Genomic DNA, 25,874 nt, shown 5'->3' with positions numbered 1-25,874 from the left:
GGTGAGGCCTGACCAGGGCAGAGTAGAGGGGGAATAGTAGAAATGCTTGTGCAAGAATACAATTGAGAGTACAGGACTATGTATCTTGTTGTTTAGTAGTACGTATTTTTTTTTTTTTATTCCCCTGTGCTGGTATTGACACCATCCTATGACCGTAAGTTCATCATCTAAATACCCACTGTGTGACAAAGGACTCTTTTTGTCTTAGAGACTGCCAACAGATAGTGTAATGTGATGTTCCTTTGTTCTCGCATTGCAACAGATGATACAGTCACTCTTCCATCCACTGTTCACTTGGAATTTTGTAGACTTGTATCTTACAGGTCTCAGCAGCTCCATGCTGAGGAGTCCTAGTCTGTCATACAGAAAACTACAACCTACAAAATGTGATGAGCCACAAGAAGACACAACTAAAGAGAGTAGACGTCTGCAGTGGAAGTTTTGCAGAGGAAGACAAAATTTTCCCACCATTCCTGTGAATGTGAGTCAGAAGAAAACATCATTGGCACCAAAAATCCACTGAAGTTGTTTAATCCTGAGGGCATAAGAGCAATACATCCTTACCACCTGCTCAAAAGGCTTCTAAAGTTTCAAAAGACAGCAGTGAATCCTACTCGCATTCCTAGACACAGTCTGTCTCCTTTGCTGCATGAGAAAACAATTGCCAGCCCCCAAAGGCAAACCTGTTGGGTTCTAAGGCCATGTTTTTAACATCCAAGTGTATACACATGCCAATGCTGAATCTAGCTGAATGAGAGCAACCAGTTACCAACCTGGAGGAGGAACAACTAGTACAAACCAAAAAACTTTACTTAATATAACAGGAATAACCTCTGTGATAATCTATTGTGTGTCTACAGCTATGCTGGAGCTCCTTATTTTAGACTTGTTGCTGTGTGCTAGGAATCTGCTTTCTAGACCTGGAAGGATTGCCTTCACCTAGAGTTAATCTTTCCTATCCCTTGATCACATTGCTTTTGGCTGTTATGTGGAGGAGTCAAATGCCTGGTCAAAGCCCATTCCTACAGACACCATGCTGAAATTCTGACTTTGGCTATCTGATCTTTGCAAACATTTTATTCCACTACAACATGACACCAATAGTTCTGGCAATAATAATGATTCATAGGCTTGAGTCACCATCATAGGCTTGAGTCACCATTATCATGCTATTCAGTCTTTCCTTGGTTGTACACAATGCCACTGAGCAGTTATAAGAGCAGGTTTAGAGGGAGCATGAAATAACAGAGACTTAGCTAAATCAAATAATATTAACAAAACATCCCAAACCCAAGGACCACACCCATGGAAAGGACACAGTACAGAAATGATTATGTGTAATCTCAATACATCCTGTCACATCCTGTCAGTGTGATCACTAAATAACGCATTCTTCTTTACCACAGGATCTGCAGACTGGTGTTCCCTAGTGTCTGAATTACGAAACATGCAGATGAGTATTTCTGCTACATGTGGTGTTGTATATGTGTATCAAATAGATAAGACAAATAATTGCAACCAATTATGTGCTTTATTGTGATGATGGAAAGGGTGTCTGCAAAAATGAATGCCTTCATTGAAAAACAGAACTTGGACAGATGTCAGCATAATGTGGTTTAGACCTCAAATGCTGAGTCCTACTTCAGTGAAAATTGCTGTTCTCTCTTCAGGGAGTGGCTAGGACGTCAACAACTCCAATTCCACTCTGTTCTAGTTTATCTGTATATAAATTATCCTTCGCAAAGATGGAAGAATGATGGCAGATTGTGTAGGCAGACTGGAACAAAGCCTCTTTTCAGATATCAGGCTCAACTTATACACAGGTGTGTATAATATCCAGTGTCTTGATAACATCTGAGCTGTGTGGACTTGCAAGAATACATGAATGCAAGAAAAGTGTATGAAAATGCAGGGTGATTCTCTGTACTTTATGACTGCAGTGTGTGGGAATTACTGTTTTTTTAGTAGCTTAGGACTCTATACTATAAACTGACTTCAGAAACAGTGAAGCTGTTTAAACCAGTGGAGTAGAGAAAAGGGAGGAGAAGCCTCTGTACTCCCTGCTAATGCAGGGACCTAGATGAGATTCTTGTAACAAACTGCCAGAGTTGTTTTTCTGGATTTTGCCACTTGATCAGTGAGTAGAATTGTTATGCCATGCAACAACTTTTGCTGGAGTTCTCCCTGTGCACAGATGACAAACCCTGGCAATGCACATAGAGCAATTTTAGAAGCCACAACCTCCAGCTGCCCTCTGCCTCCCTGCTAGAAATGGCCACCATAGAGGAGTGACAGCAGACACAAATGTGTGCTGCCTCCTCAGCTGCTATGATGTACAGGTTGACATATTAACAGAGACTGATAAGGATGGTGGTTTTGACTTGTGGAAAACACACTCCACAAACAGTAAGATTGTAAAGTAGGTTTGTTTATTCAGTGCTGGGCAACATGGGCGGTAGTCCCACCAAAGTCATGCACACCTAATGTGGCAACTTACCATGGTTATATGCAGTAAAGTGTTACATATGTATGAAGTTTCACAATGTGCCTATACATAGGCATAACCTATCCCCACTTCATATTAAAATTAGTTCAAGAAGTCATTTCCATAAGCTCCTCCCCTCTGCAGTTGCACATTGTCTCCTGGTGGTGGTTGCTGGCGGTCGTGGGGATGAAGGTTGGTGACTCTTCCTCGTCACCGCTAGTTGACCTCTTGTTTTTGCGCAGACTCAGTTGCTTCTTGGCTCTTGTCCATCCGTAGGACCAGTTTCTGACAGTTTCTTAAGATAGGCTCACACTCTTATCAAGAGACTAACCTTGGTAAGGGGCCCAAGGCTTCTTGCTTTAATTAATTTGCAGAATGCACACTAGTTGGCAAAGACACTAAGTAGCATCCACTATTTTGATACCGTCAGCGCTCTATCACTATTTTCTAAGATTCTCCTAACTCCCTCTCTCAGTCAGACATGGTATGTGACATCAGGTTACAGGTTAATTTGAAAATGTCCAAATATAACAAGATCATGACACTGATGGACAGGTTTTTGTGACTCAGTTTGTGGAATAAATAAGTCTAGGTTTTCCATAGTCCTACCTCTACATCTTCCCCGATTAAAAAAAGTATTTTGATGCTGTTCCACCCTATCTGATTTTTAAGGAGCCTGAGCTCTCAGGTGGATGAATAATTTTAAGAGTACAAAATGGTTAAAATACTATGCTTGTGATGTGACTGAATGTTTTATACCAGCCTTGCAAAGAGCTAAATGATTTCAGGAATTGTACTGGTGTGGAGAATCTAGTTTCTTGTATAAAACAAGCATTGTTACTCAAGCCACAAGCATCTAGTAACGAAGAAATAGAATCACGGTAGGACTATGCCAGTCCTATGCCAGAGATTTGTTATGAGACTGCTTGAAAGAGAAGAGTACTTAGCTTTTTGACGCTAAAAAGGGATTCATAGCATAGATTAGAGGGAGGAGACTTGAAACACTTCGTACTTTAGCATGATAATAACAAAAACAACACTTTAAGCATACCTATATGACAAGATCTTCATAATGCAACAACAGGGCAACATCCATTTATGCACATTACTAAATTGATAGCAATAGATCAAGAGCACCATCTACTTATTATCTGAAGTGACCTACGATACCAGCACGTGGTTTGTGCTATCACCCTGGTCAACATACTTTCTCCTTGAGCAGTAATTCCAGCTGCCTTAATGTCGTTGTCTGGCAACCTTGGCTGTTTGATCTGAAAACACAGAAAAAGTGTAGATGAACGTGAACCACAATAGTACTGTTGAAGACCACTGTAGGGACACGAATGGGGGAGCTTTGGCTTGGCATGCAAAGAACTACAAATGCAAGAAAGTGGCTTGATCCTACCTTCGTTCTAGCTGTTCCTCACAACTTTGCACTGCTCGTAAACAAAATGACTACTTTGGATCCCTGAGCAGAACAGAGATGTGGCAGCTGTCCCTCTTCTACCAGTGTGATGACTTAGTGTAGAATATTTCTTGTTCAAGGATATATCTATACGTATATGCTGCTGTATTTGGCCCTTGGAATGATACAAGAGTCCCAAGGTCAAGAAAGCTATAGTGCTAGTTCTCCCTTCTAGTTATAGTGCTAATTCTCTCTCATCAAGTGTCCCTCAGAACTATAAACATGCCTCCTCCCCTTCTCTCCAAGCACAAATGAAATCTATTTGTACCTGTTGGTCACCAGTAACTTTGAAAATTTGAAAAATCTTTTTGAAAATAAATTAATAATAATAATAAAAAAAAGATGTATTACCTTGCTTTAATTCCATTTCCTCATCCCATTGACTTGCAACAGGCCAGCCAAGTCTACTTTCTACAGCTGGCTCTACATGTGCAAAATTCTAATCTCTGCATATTTGTCTTCGGTTTCAGCCTTAAGTAACTGGTTCTGAAAAGCTTTGCACAATGTTATTCATATCTGGTTTTGTGGCATGGAGTCCTGAAAGCTAACTTTTGCCATATTTTCAGCCTCTGAATTCAGTGGAATTGCTCGAGTTTTAAACAGGAAAAGTAAGTATCTCATAATTCATCCCATCATAACTTCTGGAAAACAGCACCTGTACTGCCCTCCAGTGGTGGAAGTATTGCTCGAGTTTTAAACAGGAAAAGTAAGTATCTCATGATTCATCCATTCATAACTTCTGGAAAACAGCACCTGTACTGCCCTCCAGTGGTGGAAGTATAGATACGTTTCTGATAGCTTTCACAATCCTACCGTTATGCTTACTTCTCTACACTGCACACAGTTTCAGAAAAGATCTCTAGGTGGCCAAAAAACAAATCTTTAATGATCTATTCCAAATGTTAGTGAGTTTAAAAGGAAATCAAGAGTAACATCTTATTCTCCTTGAATGTTAGAGGAAAATCCAACCCTAAGTGTATAAAAAGATTTACCAATTTACTATGTCCCATGTAATAAAGAAAAGATTAAACTTTTATTCCAGAAAAGACCCCACATTTGTTATTTAATTAGTTTTCACTAATTAATTAGGATTTTTAAGCTCCTCTTTCTCTCTAGGAAAAAGTCCCTCCTTTTTTTTCTACTTTTCTTTTGCTGCTCCTCTTCTTCCTCCTGCCTCCTTTCAAAGTCTTAATCCTATTTTTGTATCCCTGGTATTACACGCCTTCATTCTTTCTTTGTCTGAGAGTTTTCTTAGCTTTGCACTTGCTGGGAATAAAGTTGGACTGGAATTTACAAAAATTTTTTTGGAGGAAGAACAATTTCCTTGCAGATCCCTTTTCAAAATTACATTCTTTATATTTCACTGGGGGGGAGTAGCAAGGGGTGGTGGTGAAAAAATATTAGTGCTCCACTAATAAAGCTGCTGTGAGAGCACCTTTCTTTTTTATAATATTTTTGTTATTATTTTTATGTAGAATAAGGAGCTACCTTTCATTTTTGAATCCTTATGAAACTGCATTGACTATGATTTCTTTAATACACAATAATTTACAATGTTAATTTAGTTAACAGGCTGATTAGTGCCAAAGACTCATATTTTCCCAGTAGCAGATCAGTGGCTTAGAAGACCATTCCTTTCCCTTTAGCAATTAGTCAACATTCCTATGGCAACTATGTCAATTACATATACAAGAAAAACATTTCTAGAAAAGAACTAATTGTATGTCTACCTTACTAGATGCTCACATCAGCAGCTAGACCCTGCTTTGAGAGCTAGAAAACTCACAAGTGATTTGTGACTAGAAGTCAGGAGCAATTTGACTGCATAATATGGAACACTTACCTTTTTAGCACGCTGCAACTTTCTGCAACTTTAGTGAACAGGAAGTCAAGATAGGGCACAGTAACTTTGCCAATACTTGGAATCTATATTTCAAAATACATAGATCAGTACATGCATAAATACATGAGTAAGTGCTATAGTGATACCAGATATTTTTAAATACTTCATTTGCATTACTAATTTATTCTTTTCCTTAAGAAAAATAAGTATCTTATAATTGTGCTTTTGTTCTGTATATTTTGCATGACTGCTTCTCAGCAAGTTGTCTACAATTAAGCAGAGCTTGGTAACCCTCTCCCTCCAACATGAAAGTCCGCAAGTCTTTTCATAGTATGAAATAGAGATTTCTCAAGTCTCTAGCGCTTATCTTCCATGTGCGTATATGAAAGCATATTCATTCTCATCAGCACCTTCTCTTGATCCAAAATAGTATTTAAAGTGTTTCAGGTGCATATGTCATCCTAATGGCTTTTTAGGGACTATATCATCAAAGAATTTAACATCAAGCTTAGCCGAAATGTGCTTAGCCTTTTACAGACTGATTGGTTTAATGTGGGTGAGGTGAGCTGTTATGTTTACATTTTAAACTACAAAAAACAAAGCAGACAGACTGGGGGTGGGGAAGATTACAGTTTCCTACATTTTCAATACAAAAATTTAGGTGCGCAATAACACTGGTGCAGATTGTGCATGAGAATCCTCCCCATTTTTCAATGTGTCAGTTACATTACCATATAAATGCCCAACACTCCTTCAAGTCCTACCTCTGCCTATGGCTTATAAATTCACAAGTGTGAGAAGTGTGCTGAGAACCCCTCCCCCCACCACCATTGAGACAAAAAGCAGCTGGTACATCTCGGAGTTCACAACTTAATCTATGCACACTCATAACACTGCATGTTTGTGACTAAGCTTTGAGTAGTGTCCTTGTTTTTAATTGCAAAATCTGGTAGTAAATGGCAACTTTTTCAACTAGAGTGACAAGCCACAGATAAAGAACAAAATTTTAGAATTTAGTTCATATTACTTTTGCAAGTTCTCTATTACTTTCACTTCAGCTACTCATATAAGATTTCAACCATATCTAACATCTTTTAAATAATATTTGTCTTGAATCTGCTCCCATTGAAACATAGGGAAATTTTGCACCTAAGAAGTAGGAAGTGTCCCTAAATTATTATAAACAGCAATGACTTAGCATACCTCTGCCAGCTCAGCATCAAATTGAGCTTCTGTTAGACAGATTAGAAAGATTTCAATCACACTCCTGAATTCATCCTTTCTGACTGTTAGGGTCTGAGCAACATCAAGCATTTAAAATGTTTTTTTTCACTTCATCTTCTTTTACGTCTTCTTGCACGTCTTTTGAAGTAAGATCTGCCCAAAGTCCCAGGAGAATAATGTAGGATCTGGGACAGAACTCACAGACATAGCTGTAAAATATATTAGGTAATCATATTCTCCTAAGCCTGGCAAAGTCACACCTTTTTTCTGAGAATTCAACACAATCAGTTTATTTGCAGATACATAAGCAAATCAGCTGCTGCTTGTCCACTTATCTGAAGGCAGTAAATAAACAAACACAATTGTAATGGCTTACTAAGAGATCTTTCATCCCTGAAAGTACAGTCTTCTGTTTTTGTTTGTTTTCCAACAGAATAAAAATGTTTCTGGACATTTCTATTATGAAATCATCATATTCTAAGAAAATCATCAGATTCCATGGTCTGTCTTTCTGCAGCTACAACCAAAATAGTAAGGGTTTAAAACTTAAGTTTTAAAAGTTAAAAATCTATAAAGTACAACACATAGGTGTGTCCTGCCATCTCAGACATGATCGCTTTGCCCTGTATTTTGTTTGGTTACTGAGATTTGGGTACACCTATCACATACTAGTGGGTTTAGCATTTGTTGTTCATATGTGGAGCCTACAGTCAACATGTATATTAGTGCACATCAGCCTCTTTCCTTCAAAAAACAGGCCAAGCAACAGAATGAGTAGATGTACAGTGCAGCACAGCTTACAGAGATACCTTGTGTTACACCTCCCATTCTTGCTGGGCCTGAATGAGAACTACACAAGGCCCAGAAGGTTTTGCCTGTTTCTTTTGGATTCATGAGCCAAGTTCAGCCACAGCTGTGAGCATTTAATTACCTCCCAGTTGAATCAATGGAGGTTCTGTGCACAAATCTAAACCTAGAGGCCAGCTCATATGCATTTATGTTTTTTTTCCAAAGTTTAATCTAGGATCTGCCATTAAACAAAACATAACTGCCTTCAAAAGAAGATTTGTTTACAAGAAGCAAGATGGCAAAATACAGCTTCTTGTTATTTACAGCTTTGATGCAGTTTTATGGGATTTTTTTTAATGCTCATCCCTTTCTTGCACAGAAAGGATACAGTCTTGTACGTTTCGACTCCAAGACTTTTTGACACAAGAAGGTATTCAAATGCACACCGGATACAGCTTTGGTGAATTCAACAGAGCTGTCACAGCTTACCCCTGCTGTGACTAACCCTAAATCTTAAGCTGTATGGCAAGGAGAAGAAGAAAAGTGACATGAGCCATGATGGAGGAAGCTTTGAATGATAATAATTAAAAATTACTTGCAAGAGGAATGTCCACTTTGGGATTAACAGCAAATTCATACTTGATTGGCACAAACTATAAATCTTAGTACTCCAGAAAATGAATTTTCAGTGGTAAGTGTACAGTCATTAAAAATGAGTTCCCAAACAACAAGACGTATCGAGTATGGTAATATGATTTAACTGGCAACAGCGAACTTGCAGTGATTTCAGAATATAAATGAGACAATAGTCCAAGGAACCAATGAACTTCAGAGAAGGGAATAAAATTAAGACCCTCTCCCTACAAACAGGTGGAATAAGTGTGGGGTGGGGTGAGAAGAGACAATGCTTCCTCTTCCACCCTCAGTTAAAAAAAAATAAAAATAAAAAAGAAAATCTGGATCTAATGTCTACAGGATCCAGCGAATATGGCATACTTGTGTGGGGTGACTTCTTTCAAAGTGCTGAAGGAACTGTGTCCCAAATGCCAAATGGCACAAGTGTTCCTTGGCTATTGCAGCTTGCTACACTAAAATGCACCACTGACTCTGATGCAAATACGGCAGAAAGCACTGAGTGAACAAGGCTACCTATGAGTTACAAAGATTTTGTCCTCTAAATCAAAACCCTTTTATTGTTCAGAGTCCCAGGACTATGAAAATTTAGATTTCAGTAGAAATCTGCAGCTGATTTAATTGAATGCTGCTTGCTGCCACACAACAATGCTCTGTTTTGCGTAGACTGAGGTCCTGAGGTAATTGTGATTCCTTGACAGGAAGAGCGTAAGTTACTGAAGTCTTCTGCATTTGTCACTCTGGCCATGACTTGGTTTAAAACAGAATCATCAGAATAAAACAGAATATAGGACATGAAAGGAAGCAGCGTGGCCGGCAACAACAATGATAGGAAAACACATATATATATATATATATATATATATACACACGCACATTACGTACATATAAATATATTCTTGACACAAGACCTAATTCACTGATGTTTTGACTGAGGCAGTATCTGGTACCACTGCAGAGGTTTTGGACACTTTTCATCTGGTTGCTACTAGTCAGCAAGATCTCTCTCCTACACTACCACTTACAAATATGCAGTTTAGTCTACCACTCTAGTGAGCTATTCTAGTGTCCAAATAACAGAGAATTTTATCAGTAAGTCTTCTTAGCCCTCATCTTGAAGTGCATATTAATGCATATTACAGCATTCTCAAAGTCTTAAAAAGCAAACAAAAAACAATAACCTTTTAGTTAAAGCCTGCTATTCTATTAAACAGTTCAGTTGCTTAGATGTTTAGACTTTTAGGCTTTTGCATGTCAAAAATGCATGTACCAGACACCAGTTCATTACACAAATTACTCTGTCTTATGAAAAGCTATTATGAATTTTCCACACCAGAAAATCTGAGGCAAACTATACTGTAAGTATAAACAGAAAAGCTAACCCGGAATATAACAATCAGAGAGTGCAGCATGGCATATTCAACAGTTTCATAAGCGTGGCTCACTGGTGACCTGCTAGGCAATGTTAGTCTGTATCTGCTCTGTGCAACCACACAGCTCAAACAGTATTTGCAGTTACAACAGTATTTGCAGTTGCAAGCTGTTATGTGAGCTCCTGTCAGAAGTTCTGAGAACTGACGATGTTCTAATGCTCAAAGTTTTGAGAGCTGTTGCTCTGTGGCACATTCTGACATGAAGAATCTGTCTTTGCCTGTTTCTGATGTATTTTACATGCTACTGTGTCCAGTTTTGGCATCTACAGCGGCTAGTTACAGGCCCCACTGTACAAGACAGATAGTGAAGAGTCCAACACAGAGCCACAAAGATGACTGAGGAACTGAAGCATCTCTCCTATGAAGAAAGGCTTATAAGAGCTAGGACTGTTCAGCCTAGAAGAGAGAAGGCTCGGCGGAATCTCAGTGTGTACAAATACCTGAAGGAAGGTTGCAAAGAGGACAGAGCCAGACTCTTTTCTGTGGTGCCCAGTGCCAGGACAAGAGGCAGTGGGCACAAACTGGAAGACAGGAGGGTCCCTCTGAATATCAGCAACCCCTCTGTGCTGTGTGGGTGACAGAGCACTGGCGCAGGTTGCCCAGAGAAGTCATGCAGTCTCCTCCTTGAAGACCTTCAGAAGCCACCACGTGGTCCTGGGCAGCCTGTTCTGGGTGGCCCTGCTGGAGCAGGGGATTGGGCCAGGTGATCTCCAGAGGTCTCTTCCACCCTCAACTGTTCTGTGGTTCATCTGCTTAACAGTCTTTAAATCACACATACTATCAAGTACAGCCTGTCTCATGCAGCAGACCACAGGGTGATTCTACTTACATAGTTCTCCCAATTCGACACTTCAAAGGAAGTGTTTTAGAAGTCTGAGGTCACGTTTTCCTTTTGGCACATATAAGTTAGAAGTGTGCTTTCTTCCCAAATAGAATGACAGAGTACAATATATTTCTTCCTCTTTCTGTCATGCACCAATCAACCAATCGCACCTTGCTCCTGCCATTCAGTTAACACAGTATAGAAATCAAATATTAGCAATGGGAATTCTGTGACTTCTGTAGCTTCTCAAAAACTTAGCATGCTATGTACAAAGTAAGACACAATGTACGGATTCTCCGTAAAATTAAAAAAAAATAGAGCAGACATTACAAGGCAAAGTGGATCTCAGAAGATAGCTGTGCTAATTTTAACGCCAACACAAAAATTACTCTGGGAGCAAAAATGTAAAGAAGTGTGCGAATTAGCGGCCCTGGGTAACACAGAATGGCAGCCTGGCGACCCCCTCCGGGTAGTCGGGATGCCACAGTTGATGGGGACTGAGCCATTACTTGAACGCAGGGTCCAGTGCCACCTGCACCCCCGCTGTCACCTAAAAGCACCCGTCCTTCCACCCGCCCTGCCACTGGCTGCTGCGTTTCTCAGGTTTGAGCGCCCGCCCGCACGCCCCAGTCGCTGCCATGTTCCGCCTGCTGCTGCGCCCAGGCTCAGCCCCCCCCCCCCCCGGGCCCCCACGCGCCGCCGACTGCCGCCGCTCACCCCCCTTCTCCTCCCCCCCCGGCGGTCCTCTGAAAAGGGCAGCCACAGATCTCAGCAGTGCAAACAAGAAACTCAATAAATCCCAGCAGCTGAAAAAAACTTTTCAAAGGATGTGGTGATGTAGGGGTTTCATTCCACATTGGAATTTCATCAGTATCTCTACCTGTCTGTGTCAAGTGGTGTGGATATGACTGCGGTTCTCTGCAAACTTGGTTTCAGTGAATCCTCACTGCAATCTAAAAGGGCTGCTGGTACACGAACATTTCTGTTGGCATATGCTATTCACAAATTGTTTGCTCCAGAACGAATAATTTGTGTGGCAGCGATACAGATGGCAATGTTTAACAAAAGGGAAACATTACATTGTTCCTTACCCAGCTAAATTAGCCAGCTAAGTACCTAAGCATGCAACTGGTATGGTTGGATTGCCTACTTACTGATAGCCGTGTTAGAGCCTCAGGAGCTAGACATCTTACGGAGTATTAAAGCACTTGCCTGCCTAAAATTCAGTTATACTGAGAAAAATATCACAAGAGTCAACATGCTAGTCTATCTGTATACCAGAATGAATCAGAATGATGCAATTACACGACACCTAGTATACCGAGAGCTTCAAATGCACCCTTGGCCTTGCCAACCAGAGTATTCCATATTTGTGGAGATGGGGCCTGGCAAGGCATTCCATCTCATATTGCAGGACAAGCTGCCAGCAACTGACCCATCGGAGAGCGTCTTCGGAACCCGGGATCGCCGGCTCCTACCCACCGGAGGCCGTCTCATTACCCCGTAATTGCGGAGTCCTGACCAAACAGAGACTATCTTTGCAACCCGGGATTGCTGGCTCCGGACTCACCGGAGACCATGTTTGGAACTCGGGATCGAGTTCCAAATAAAATTAGCACAGCTATCTTCTGAGCCTGGGATCCCTGGCTTTCATTCATAGTTTTGTTAATCATTTTACTATAGCTTCTGCTGCTGCTGAAAGATTTGCTCCCATTGTTAATGCCCAGCTGCTCACCTGTCCTTCAGGTGATGTCCTGCAGTTAAAACTGCAGTCCAGCACAAGCTTGATTCGTTCAGCTAGGTTCCCTCTGGACGCTTGTGCAGCGTTGCTCTACCCCTTTTCACACCGGGGCCATCATTTGAAGGGAATGACAACACGAATTCCAGGATTGTCGAGAACTGGAGACCCTTTATTTTTCCAATGCAAGACATTATGTATCTTCTGAGCCAGCTACACACGCTGCATGTGGCTAGCAGGCATAGTTACAGGCTTCTGATTGGTGCATTCCTGTTGATCACGTGTAGCTCTCTATAGGCCTGTCCGAGCCTAACAACTTCTTCCGATTGGTTCCCGCTTCCTCTTATTCTAGCCTGGTTACATTTAGTGCACTGCCGTATCAATCAGCTCTAGTCTATCGGCGAATGGGTCACCCATATCACCTCAGTTGCCTGACGCTTTGTTCGTGTACCAGCAGCCCTTTTAGATTGCAGTGAGGATTCACTGAAACCAAGTTTGCAGAGAACCGCAGTCATATCCACACCACTTGACACAGACAGGTAGAGATACTGATGAAATTCCAATGTGGAATGAAACCCCTACATCACCACATCCTTTGAAAAGTTTTTTTCAGCTGCTGGGATTTATTGAGTTTCTTGTTTGCACTGCTGAGATCTGTGGCTGCCCTTTTCAGAGGACCGCCGGGGGGGGAGGAGAAGGGGGGTGAGCGGCGGCAGTCGGCGGCGCGTGGGGGCCCGGGGGGGGGGGGGGGCTGAGCCTGGGCGCAGCAGCAGGCGGAACATGGCAGCGACTGGGGCGTGCGGGCGGGCGCTCAAACCTGAGAAACGCAGCAGCCAGTGGCAGGGCGGGTGGAAGGACGGGTGCTTTTAGGTGACAGCGGGGGTGCAGGTGGCACTGGACCCTGCGTTCAAGTAATGGCTCAGTCCCCATCAACTGTGGCATCCCGACTACCCGGAGGGGGTCGCCAGGCTGCCATTCTGTGTTACCCAGGGCCGCTAATTCGCACACTTCTTTACATTTTTGCTCCCAGAGTAATTTTTGTGTTGGCGTTAAAATTAGCACAGCTATCTTCTGAGATCCACTTTGCCTTGTAATGTCTGCTCTATTTTTTTTTAATTTTACGGAGAATCCGTACATTGTGTCTTACTTTGTACATAGCATGCTAAGTTTTTGAGAAGCTACAGAAGTCACAGAATTCCCATTGCTAATATTTGATTTCTATACTGTGTTAACTGAATGGCAGGAGCAAGGTGCGATTGGTTGATTGGTGCATGACAGAAAGAGGAAGAAATATATTGTACTCTGTCATTCTATTTGGGAAGAAAGCACACTTCTAACTTATATGTGCCAAAAGGAAAACGTGACCTCAGACTTCTAAAACACTTCCTTTGAAGTGTCGAATTGGGAGAACTATGTAAGTAGAATCACCCTGTGGTCTGCTGCATGAGACAGGCTGTACTTGATAGTATGTGTGATTTAAAGACTGTTAAGCAGATGAACCACAGAACAGTTGAGGGTGGAAGAGACCTCTGGAGATCACCTGGCCCAATCCCCTGCTCCAGCAGGGCCACCCAGAACAGGCTGCCCAGGACCACGTGGTGGCTTCTGAAGGTCTTCAAGGAGGAGACTGCATGACTTCTCTGGGCAACCTGCGCCAGTGCTCTGTCACCCACACAGCACAGAGGGGTTGCTGATATTCAGAGGGACCCTCCTGTCTTCCAGTTTGTGCCCACTGCCTCTTGTCCTGGCACTGGGCACCACAGAAAAGAGTCTGGCTCTGTCCTCTTTGCAACCTTCCTTCAGGTATTTGTACACACTGAGATTCCGCCGAGCCTTCTCTCTTCTAGGCTGAACAGTCCTAGCTCTTATAAGCCTTTCTTCATAGGAGAGATGCTTCAGTTCCTCAGTCATCTTTGTGGCTCTGTGTTGGACTCTTCACTATCTGTCTTGTACAGTGGGGCCTGTAACTAGCCGCTGTAGATGCCAAAACTGGACACAGTAGCATGTAAAATACATCAGAAACAGGCAAAGACAGATTCTTCATGTCAGAATGTGCCACAGAGCAACAGCTCTCAAAACTTTGAGCATTAGAACATCGTCAGTTCTCAGAACTTCTGACAGGAGCTCACATAACAGCTTGCAACTGCAAATACTGTTGTAACTGCAAATACTGTTTGAGCTGTGTGGTTGCACAGAGCAGATACAGACTAACATTGCCTAGCAGGTCACCAGTGAGCCACGCTTATGAAACTGTTGAATATGCCATGCTGCACTCTCTGATTGTTATATTCCGGGTTAGCTTTTCTGTTTATACTTACAGTATAGTTTGCCTCAGATTTTCTGGTGTGGAAAATTCATAATAGCTTTTCATAAGACAGAGTAATTTGTGTAATGAACTGGTGTCTGGTACATGCATTTTTGACATGCAAAAGCCTAAAAGTCTAAACATCTAAGCAACTGAACTGTTTAATAGAATAGCAGGCTTTAACTAAAAGGTTATTGTTTTTTGTTTGCTTTTTAAGACTTTGAGAATGCTGTAATATGCATTAATATGCACTTCAAGATGAGGGCTAAGAAGACTTACTGATAAAATTCTCTGTTATTTGGACACTAGAATAGCTCACTAGAGTGGTAGACTAAACTGCATATTTGTAAGTGGTAGTGTAGGAGAGAGATCTTGCTGACTAGTAGCAACCAGATGAAAAGTGTCCAAAACCTCTGCAGTGGTACCAGATACTGCCTCAGTCAAAACATCAGTGAATTAGGTCTTGTGTCAAGAATATATTTATATGTACGTAATGTGCGTGTGTGTATATATATATATATATATATATATATATATGTGTTTTCCTATCATTGTTGTTGCCGGCCACGCTGCTTCCTTTCATGTCCTATATTCTGTTTTATTCTGATGATTCTGTTTTAAACCAAGTCATGGCCAGAGTGACAAATGCAGAAGACTTCAGTAACTTACGCTCTTCCTGTCAAGGAATCACAATTACCTCAGGACCTCAGTCTACGCAAAACAGAGCATTGTTGTGTGGCAGCAAGCAGCATTCAATTAAATCAGCTGCAGATTTCTACTGAAATCTAAATTTTCATAGTCCTGGGACTCTGAACAATAAAAGGGTTTTGATTTAGAGGACAAAATCTTTGTAACTCATAGGTAGCCTTGTTCACTCAGTGCTTTCTGCCGTATTTGCATCAGAGTCAGTGGTGCATTTTAGTGTAGCAAGCTGCAATAGCCAAGGAACACTTGTGCCATTTGGCATTTGGGACACAGTTCCTTCAGCACTTTGAAAGAAGTCACCCCACACAAGTATGCCATATTCGCTGGATCCTGTAGACATTAGATCCAGATTTTCTTTTTTATTTTTATTTTTTTTTAACTGAGGGTGGAAGAGGAAGCATTGTCTCTTCTCACCCCACCCCACACTTATTCCACCTGTTTGTAGGGAGAGGGTCTTAATTTTATTCCCTTCTCTGAAGTTCATTGGTTCCTTGGACTATTGTCTCATTTATATTCTGAAATCACTGCAAGTTCGCTGTTGCCAGTTAAATCATATTACCATACTCGATACGTCTTGTTGTTTGGGAACTCATTTTTAATGACTGTACACTTACCACTGAAAATTCATTTTCTGGAGTACTAAGATTTATAGTTTGTGCCAATCAAGTATGAATTTGCTGTTAATCCCAAAGTGGACATTCCTCTTGCAAGTAATTTTTAATTATTATCATTCAAAGCTTCCTCCATCATGGCTCATGTCACTTTTCTTCTTCTCCTTGCCATACAGCTTAAGATTTAGGGTTAGTCACAGCAGGGGTAAGCTGTGACAGCTCTGTTGAATTCACCAAAGCTGTATCCGGTGTGCATTTGAATACCTTCTTGTGTCAAAAAGTCTTGGAGTCGAAACGTACAAGACTGTATCCTTTCTGTGCAAGAAAGGGATGAGCATTAAAAAAAATCCCATAAAACTGCATCAAAGCTGTAAATAACAAGAAGCTGTATTTTGCCATCTTGCTTCTTGTAAACAAATCTTCTTTTGAAGGCAGTTATGTTTTGTTTAATGGCAGATCCTAGATTAAACTTTGGAAAAAAAACATAAATGCATATGAGCTGGCCTCTAGGTTTAGATTTGTGCACAGAACCTCCATTGATTCAACTGGGAGGTAATTAAATGCTCACAGCTGTGGCTGAACTTGGCTCATGAATCCAAAAGAAACAGGCAAAACCTTCTGGGCCTTGTGTAGTTCTCATTCAGGCCCAGCAAGAATGGGAGGTGTAACACAAGGTATCTCTGTAAGCTGTGCTGCACTGTACATCTACTCATTCTGTTGCTTGGCCTGTTTTTTGAAGGAAAGAGGCTGATGTGCACTAATATACATGTTGACTGTAGGCTCCACATATGAACAACAAATGCTAAACCCACTAGTATGTGATAGGTGTACCCAAATCTCAGTAACCAAACAAAATACAGGGCAAAGCGATCATGTCTGAGATGGCAGGACACACCTATGTGTTGTACTTTATAGATTTTTAACTTTTAAAACTTAAGTTTTAAACCCTTACTATTTTGGTTGTAGCTGCAGAAAGACAGACCATGGAATCTGATGATTTTCTTAGAATATGATGATTTCATAATAGAAATGTCCAGAAACATTTTTATTCTGTTGGAAAACAAACAAAAACAGAAGACTGTACTTTCAGGGATGAAAGATCTCTTAGTAAGCCATTACAATTGTGTTTGTTTATTTACTGCCTTCAGATAAGTGGACAAGCAGCAGCTGATTTGCTTATGTATCTGCAAATAAACTGATTGTGTTGAATTCTCAGAAAAAAGGTGTGACTTTGCCAGGCTTAGGAGAATATGATTACCTAATATATTTTACAGCTATGTCTGTGAGTTCTGTCCCAGATCCTACATTATTCTCCTGGGACTTTGGGCAGATCTTACTTCAAAAGACGTGCAAGAAGACGTAAAAGAAGATGAAGTGAAAAAAAACATTTTAAATGCTTGATGTTGCTCAGACCCTAACAGTCAGAAAGGATGAATTCAGGAGTGTGATTGAAATCTTTCTAATCTGTCTAACAGAAGCTCAATTTGATGCTGAGCTGGCAGAGGTATGCTAAGTCATTGCTGTTTATAATAATTTAGGGACACTTCCTACTTCTTAGGTGCAAAATTTCCCTATGTTTCAATGGGAGCAGATTCAAGACAAATATTATTTAAAAGATGTTAGATATGGTTGAAATCTTATATGAGTAGCTGAAGTGAAAGTAATAGAGAACTTGCAAAAGTAATATGAACTAAATTCTAAAATTTTGTTCTTTATCTGTGGCTTGTCACTCTAGTTGAAAAAGTTGCCATTTACTACCAGATTTTGCAATTAAAAACAAGGACACTACTCAAAGCTTAGTCACAAACATGCAGTGTTATGAGTGTGCATAGATTAAGTTGTGAACTCCGAGATGTACCAGCTGCTTTTTGTCTCAATGGTGGTGGGGGGAGGGGTTCTCAGCACACTTCTCACACTTGTGAATTTATAAGCCATAGGCAGAGGTAGGACTTGAAGGAGTGTTGGGCATTTATATGGTAATGTAACTGACACATTGAAAAATGGGGAGGATTCTCATGCACAATCTGCACCAGTGTTATTGCGCACCTAAATTTTTGTATTGAAAATGTAGGAAACTGTAATCTTCCCCACCCCCAGTCTGTCTGCTTTGTTTTTTGTAGTTTAAAATGTAAACATAACAGCTCACCTCACCCACATTAAACCAATCAGTCTGTAAAAGGCTAAGCACATTTCGGCTAAGCTTGATGTTAAATTCTTTGATGATATAGTCCCTAAAAAGCCATTAGGATGACATATGCACCTGAAACACTTTAAATACTATTTTGGATCAAGAGAAGGTGCTGATGAGAATGAATATGCTTTCATATACGCACATGGAAGATAAGCGCTAGAGACTTGAGAAATCTCTATTTCATACTATGAAAAGACTTGCGGACTTTCATGTTGGAGGGAGAGGGTTACCAAGCTCTGCTTAATTGTAGACAACTTGCTGAGAAGCAGTCATGCAAAATATACAGAACAAAAGCACAATTATAAGATACTTATTTTTCTTAAGGAAAAGAATAAATTAGTAATGCAAATGAAGTATTTAAAAATATCTGGTATCACTATAGCACTTACTCATGTATTTATGCATGTACTGATCTATGTATTTTGAAATATAGATTCCAAGTATTGGCAAAGTTACTGTGCCCTATCTTGACTTCCTGTTCACTAAAGTTGCAGAAAGTTGCAGCGTGCTAAAAAGGTAAGTGTTCCATATTATGCAGTCAAATTGCTCCTGACTTCTAGTCACAAATCACTTGTGAGTTTTCTAGCTCTCAAAGCAGGGTCTAGCTGCTGATGTGAGCATCTAGTAAGGTAGACATACAATTAGTTCTTTTCTAGAAATGTTTTTCTTGTATATGTAATTGACATAGTTGCCATAGGAATGTTGACTAATTGCTAAAGGGAAAGGAATGGTCTTCTAAGCCACTGATCTGCTACTGGGAAAATATGAGTCTTTGGCACTAATCAGCCTGTTAACTAAATTAACATTGTAAATTATTGTGTATTAAAGAAATCATAGTCAATGCAGTTTCATAAGGATTCAAAAATGAAAGGTAGCTCCTTATTCTACATAAAAATAATAACAAAAATATTATAAAAAAGAAAGGTGCTCTCACAGCAGCTTTATTAGTGGAGCACTAATATTTTTTCACCACCACCCCTTGCTACTCCCCCCCAGTGAAATATAAAGAATGTAATTTTGAAAAGGGATCTGCAAGGAAATTGTTCTTCCTCCAAAAAAATTTTTGTAAATTCCAGTCCAACTTTATTCCCAGCAAGTGCAAAGCTAAGAAAACTCTCAGACAAAGAAAGAATGAAGGCGTGTAATACCAGGGATACAAAAATAGGATTAAGACTTTGAAAGGAGGCAGGAGGAAGAAGAGGAGCAGCAAAAGAAAAGTAGAAAAAAAAGGAGGGACTTTTTCCTAGAGAGACAGAGGAGCTTAAAAATCCTAATTAATTAGTGAAAACTAATTAAATAACAAATGTGGGGTCTTTTCTGGAATAAAAGTTTAATCTTTTCTTTATTACATGGGACATAGTAAATTGGTAAATCTTTTTATACACTTAGGGTTGGATTTTCCTCTAACATTCAAGGAGAATAAGATGTTACTCTTGATTTCCTTTTAAACTCACTAACATTTGGAATAGATCATTAAAGATTTGTTTTTTGGCCACCTAGAGATCTTTTCTGAAACTGTGTGCAGTGTAGAGAAGTAAACATAACGGTAGGATTGTGAAAGCTATCAGAAACGTATCTATACTTCCACCACTGGAGGGCAGTACAGGTGCTGTTTTCCAGAAGTTATGAATGGATGAATCATGAGATACTTACTTTTCCTGTTTAAAACTCGAGCAATACTTCCACCACTGGAGGGCAGTACAGGTGCTGTTTTCCAGAAGTTATGATGGGATGAATTATGAGATACTTACTTTTCCTGTTTAAAACTCGAGCAATTCCACTGAATTCAGAGGCTGAAAATATGGCAAAAGTTAGCTTTCAGGACTCCATGCCACAAAACCAGATATGAATAACATTGTGCAAAGCTTTTCAGAACCAGTTACTTAAGGCTGAAACCGAAGACAAATATGCAGAGATTAGAATTTTGCACATGTAGAGCCAGCTGTAGAAAGTAGACTTGGCTGGCCTGTTGCAAGTCAATGGGATGAGGAAATGGAATTAAAGCAAGGTAATACATCTTTTTTTTATTATTATTATTAATTTATTTTCAAAAAGATTTTTCAAATTTTCAAAGTTACTGGTGACCAACAGGTACAAATAGATTTCATTTGTGCTTGGAGAGAAGGGGAGGAGGCATGTTTATAGTTCTGAGGGACACTTGATGAGAGAGAATTAGCACTATAACTAGAAGGGAGAACTAGCACTATAGCTTTCTTGACCTTGGGACTCTTGTATCATTCCAAGGGCCAAATACAGCAGCATATACGTATAGATATATCCTTGAACAAGAAATATTCTACACTAAGTCATCACACTGGTAGAAGAGGGACAGCTGCCACATCTCTGTTCTGCTCAGGGATCCAAAGTAGTCATTTTGTTTACGAGCAGTGCAAAGTTGTGAGGAACAGCTAGAACGAAGGTAGGATCAAGCCACTTTCTTGCATTTGTAGTTCTTTGCATGCCAAGCCAAAGCTCCCCCATTCGTGTCCCTACAGTGGTCTTCAACAGTACTATTGTGGTTCACGTTCATCTACACTTTTTCTGTGTTTTCAGATCAAACAGCCAAGGTTGCCAGACAACGACATTAAGGCAGCTGGAATTACTGCTCAAGGAGAAAGTATGTTGACCAGGGTGATAGCACAAACCACGTGCTGGTATCGTAGGTCACTTCAGATAATAAGTAGATGGTGCTCTTGATCTATTGCTATCAATTTAGTAATGTGCATAAATGGATGTTGCCCTGTTGTTGCATTATGAAGATCTTGTCATATAGGTATGCTTAAAGTGTTGTTTTTGTTATTATCATGCTAAAGTACGAAGTGTTTCAAGTCTCCTCCCTCTAATCTATGCTATGAATCCCTTTTTAGCGTCAAAAAGCTAAGTACTCTTCTCTTTCAAGCAGTTTCATAACAAATCTCTGGCATAGGACTGGCATAGTCCTACCGTGATTCTATTTCTTCGTTACTAGATGCTTGTGGCTTGAGTAACAATGCTTGTTTTATACAAGAAACTAGATTCTCCACACCAGTACAATTCCTGAAATCATTTAGCTCTTTGCAAGGCTGGTATAAAACATTCAGTCACATCACAAGCATAGTATTTTAACCATTTTGTACTCTTAAAATTATTCATCCACCTGAGAGCTCAGGCTCCTTAAAAATCAGATAGGGTGGAACAGCATCAAAATACTTTTTTTAATCGGGGAAGATGTAGAGGTAGGACTATGGAAAACCTAGACTTATTTATTCCACAAACTGAGTCACAAAAACCTGTCCATCAGTGTCATGATCTTGTTATATTTGGACATTTTCAAATTAACCTGTAACCTGATGTCACATACCATGTCTGACTGAGAGAGGGAGTTAGGAGAATCTTAGCAAATAGAGATAGAGCGCTGACGGTATCAAACTAGTGGATGCTACTTAGTGTCTTTGCCAACTAGTGTGCATTCTGCAAATTAATTAAAGCAAGAAGCCTTGGGCCCCTTACCAAGGTTAGTCTCTTGATAAGAGTGTGAGCCTATCTTAAGAAACTGTCAGAAACTGGTCCTACGGATGGACAAGAGCCAAGACTTCTAAGCTCAACAGGAGTGACCCTATGGACAGATATCATTGCACTTTACTACCCCAAGGGATGAAAAATTGCCCAACTATACGTTGCAGAAGCTTTGCACCCTGTGCGAAGGCAATTCCCTCATGTGTACATTTCTCACTATATGGACGACATATTGCTGTCCAGCTCATCAGAGAGCTTAGCGCAAGTGCTGTCTCTTCTACAGCAGCAGTTGCAAAACAGAGGGCTACAAATCGCTCCAGAAGAAAAATCCAGGTAGAGGCACTTTGGAAATACTGAGGCTGGAAGATATTGCAACAGAGTATTCATCCCCAAAATGTAGCCATCGCAATGGAAGTCTGCACGCTGAATGATGTAGAGAAGCTTTTAGGAAATATAAATTGGATACAAATGTTCTGCGGCATTGATAATCAAACCTTAGCACCATTGTTTGAACGGGGACGTGGACGTTATTGCGCCCCAAAAGATGACTAATGCGGCCACAATGGCTTTAAGCAATGTTGAGGAAAAAATTCAGCCCAACAATGTGTGGAAGACTTACCATTCAACTCTATATACGCAACCAGGACGAGCAACACTTAGCGATCATCGCACAATGGGATCCCACTGCAGCAGATCCACTATCGCTACTAGAATGGCTGTACTTGCCTTATCAACCTACTAAGACATTTGCGACCCACACGTGGTGTAATTGCCTGAGGTAACTAGGGAAATAAAATTAACATTCACATTTTAAAGAAAATGTACGGCATTGAAGAGGCTTTCAGGGTAGGGCATAACTGCATTACCTGAGAGTTCCCTAGGCTTCCAACCTTAGAGGCTATCGCGCTGGGAAAACCTGCTGTGCCAGCTCTAAGGAACAGTACGGAGCGTAGAGTGGAGTGGAGACACCACGGCGAGGCTCTGTAACCAGGTGGGGACTCAATTGTTCTTGCGCACACCGAGACCGATAAGCTGAACTTTTTGCTACCCTGCGCCGAGGACCTGTCATGTTTTAACAAATGCTGTACCCTAGTGTACTTTTTGCTCATTATAATATCAGTATAATACCAAAACACACCTCTATCCCAAAAGCTACCCGCCTCCAAGGTGCGACCACCCCTCACTGAGCATGCGCTCTGAATTTCTCGGAGCCTATTACTTTAAACGGAGACGGGAGAACTTTTCACCAAGCACAACTGAGATGCTTGACTAGAGCCACTCAAGCTCCACCTAAAAGATAGAAAATAATATAAATTGGCCTAAGAGAGAGGGGATGTTAGGGAAGATACCACCGTCAGGGGAGATACCATCCCGAGAGAATACATCCTTAGGACCTCCTGACTCCTGGGACCAGTCGACGGGCTGAGCCTCTCTTGTCCCCCATTGGGACGCCTTTGGGTGAGATTTGAACATTTGGTTATAAATCCTTCTAGAGTCTTTGAGCCTTTCAACGTGTTAATTACCAGGCTGCGCACCTGTAACACCTGTGTATTTCGTCCATGCTAGCTTGCTTTTGCAGACAGTCGCTTTCGTCGGCAACCCAAAGAACCTATGTACCTGTTGCTGTAATAAATCACACTTGATTGCATTGTCATTGCTCTCATTAAGTGCAACTAGGGTAAGGATGGTTATACATTATTGGTGAATCCGGGACCGTGATAGTTCAGTGTTCTGAATCCAACCAGACCCCTAACGGTTAATGCGTTATTGGTGAATATCCGACTGGACCCCTAACGGCTGATGAAATCAAATTGGTGAAATCTGTGATTGTGATAGTTCAGTACCCTGAATCCGACCGGGCCCAAAAAGATTAATCAGCTATACCCTTTAACGTCACACCACATTGAAATGTTTGCGGCCCTAATTAAGAAAGGCAGAGAGCGAACTGTAGAGATAGCCGGAGAGGAGCCAAAAAGCGTTGTTATTCCGATAGTTAAGGACTACCTTGACTGATGCCGCCAGAATAGCCTTGAGCTACAGGCAGCCCTGTCGGGCTTTGGTGGTCAACCAGATATACACCTGCCAGCTCATAAAATGTTCACCTTTTATAATAGTGTGCTACTCGAGGTTAATACCTTATAGAGATGCCACCCTCTCCAAGGACAAACTGATTGTTCAGGGCAAACAGGATAAGCTGTTGTTACATGGGAACAAGAAGGCCAGTGCCATCATACACTACAGAGCATTCTAGGTTCCCCCAGATAGTGGAATTACGTGCCATAATAATGGCATTTAAATAATGGCATCAGGTCCCAGTTAATTTTGTGTTAGATTCACTTTATGCGGTGGGATTGGTACAACGAATTGAACGATCTCAAATCAGGCACATTCAGAATGAGACACTATTTGCAAAATTCAAGCGTCGAGCCATCCATACTGCATAATTCATATTAGGAGGCATATCACCTTACAGGGTTCTTTCATGGAAGGGAATGCCTGAGCTGATCAGCTAGCTCACATAGCATTGCAAGTCCCGGTAACAAATGCACTATCTCAGGCTCGTTTGTCCCACCAATTCTTTCACCAGCAAGCGAATGTATTATCCAGACAATTTGTCCTCCCTATAACGGAGGCAAAACTTATATTTCAAACCTGTCCTGATTGTCAACAGAAGTCAGGCCCACTGACTCCCGTCAATCCCACGGACCTCTCCTCCGTCCGGATTTTGCAAACCGACATTACTAACATTCCCGAATTCGGAAGGTTAAAATATGTTCACGAGTGCTTTTCACATGCAATCTGGTCCACGGCAACGGCAGGCGAGACTAGCCACCATGTCCAAGCACACTTTCATGCAGCTACCCCTGTTGCTACCCCTGTTGCTACCCCTGGTATCCCAAAAGAAAGAAAAACAGATAACGGCCCTGCATATGTCAGCCACTCTACAACGTCATTTTTTCACACTCTGGGTATCACTCACAAGACAGGCATGCCACACTCACCCACAGTACAAGCCGCAGTAGAACAAGTCCTTCGCACAGCAAAGAACCTGCTAGCAAAAAAAAAGGGGGGACTCAAGAGACACCATAGGACAGACTAGCTAATCTATGTTAGGAATCTCATATAACACTATCATTTCAACGCGAAGATGTACCAGCCATTATTAAGCATCTTATGACAATGGAGTCAGGAGTAACGTCAGTTAAAACAGGAAAAGCAAGGGTGATGCTGCGAAACTTGGATACTGGGGGATGGGGTGTGGTGGGAAGGACCGTACCAGCTGCTAACATGAGGGCAAGGGCGTGCTTGTATTTCCACTGAACACGGACCATGATGAGCAGCAGCCTGTGGTGTGCAGCCTTGGCTGGGACCACAACCCTCCTCCACCTCTGCACTTCCAGCGCCGCATGGGTCGCAATACAGCCCAGACGAAACGTTTGGGTCACCCTCGCAAGCGTGACGGGACAGGACCACATGTCTCTCGATGGCCAGCGCAGACAATCCATTCACCACCTGCTTGGTCGGGATTCCGCTATCAGATAAGGAGCTTACAACTTCGGTCAACTGTACAGGAATAGCGACGAGGTGGAACGCCTCTAATACGAGAAACACCTCTAGGGAGGCAACGAACAACTGGTATGATTGGATTGCCTACTTGCTGATAGCCCTGTTAGAGCCTCAGCAGCTAGACATCTTACGGAGTATTAAAGCACTTGCCTGCCTAAAATTCAATTATACTGAGAAAAATATCACAAGAGTCAACACAATGGCTAGTCTATCTGTATACCAGAATGAATCAGAATGATGCAATTACACGACACCTAGTATACCGAGGGCTTCAAATGCACCCTTGGCCTTGCCAACCAGAGTATTCCGTATTTGTGGGGATGGGGCCTGGCAAGGCATTCCATCTCATATTGCAGGACAAGCTGCCAGCAACTGACCCATCGGAGACCGTCTTCGGAACCCGGGATGGTTATGGGTAAGGTTGTGCTGCCATATGAGAGGGAATGCCTTTCCGTAGATGGTCTCCGGTGGGACGCTTGCCGGCTAAGCCGGGGCCGCAAGATAGTCACGGTTGGATGGGGAACGGGCGATACCGAGTCCCGAACACAGTCTCCGGAGGTTCGGCAG

The 25,874-nt window shown here is 41.4% G+C and overlaps 2 long non-coding RNA genes across 2 annotated transcripts; one reads left to right on the top strand and one right to left on the bottom strand.

The window, feature by feature from the left end:
• Positions 1 to 2,626: 2,626 nt before the first annotated feature.
• On the bottom strand, positions 2,627 to 11,967 carry LOC311222025. The gene is made up of 4 exons (XR_014619337.1): positions 11,850 to 11,967; positions 10,702 to 10,872; positions 5,794 to 5,876; positions 2,627 to 3,756 (listed from the first exon to the last, which is right to left on the bottom strand). It is a non-coding gene; the product is annotated as an uncharacterized lncRNA (long non-coding RNA).
• A 1,731-nt stretch (positions 11,968 to 13,698) lies between these two features.
• LOC311209167 lies at positions 13,699 to 23,445 on the top strand. The gene is made up of 3 exons (XR_014618378.1): positions 13,699 to 13,847; positions 18,679 to 18,761; positions 20,799 to 23,445. It is a non-coding gene; the product is annotated as an uncharacterized lncRNA (long non-coding RNA).
• The last annotated feature ends 2,429 nt before the right edge of the window (positions 23,446 to 25,874 follow it).

The sequence above is a fragment of the Netta rufina genome (genome assembly GCF_964035555.1).
Source record: "Netta rufina genome assembly, chromosome: 1".
Taxonomy (NCBI): domain Eukaryota; kingdom Metazoa; phylum Chordata; class Aves; order Anseriformes; family Anatidae; genus Netta; species Netta rufina.
This window is presented reverse-complemented; position numbering and strand designations above follow the sequence as displayed.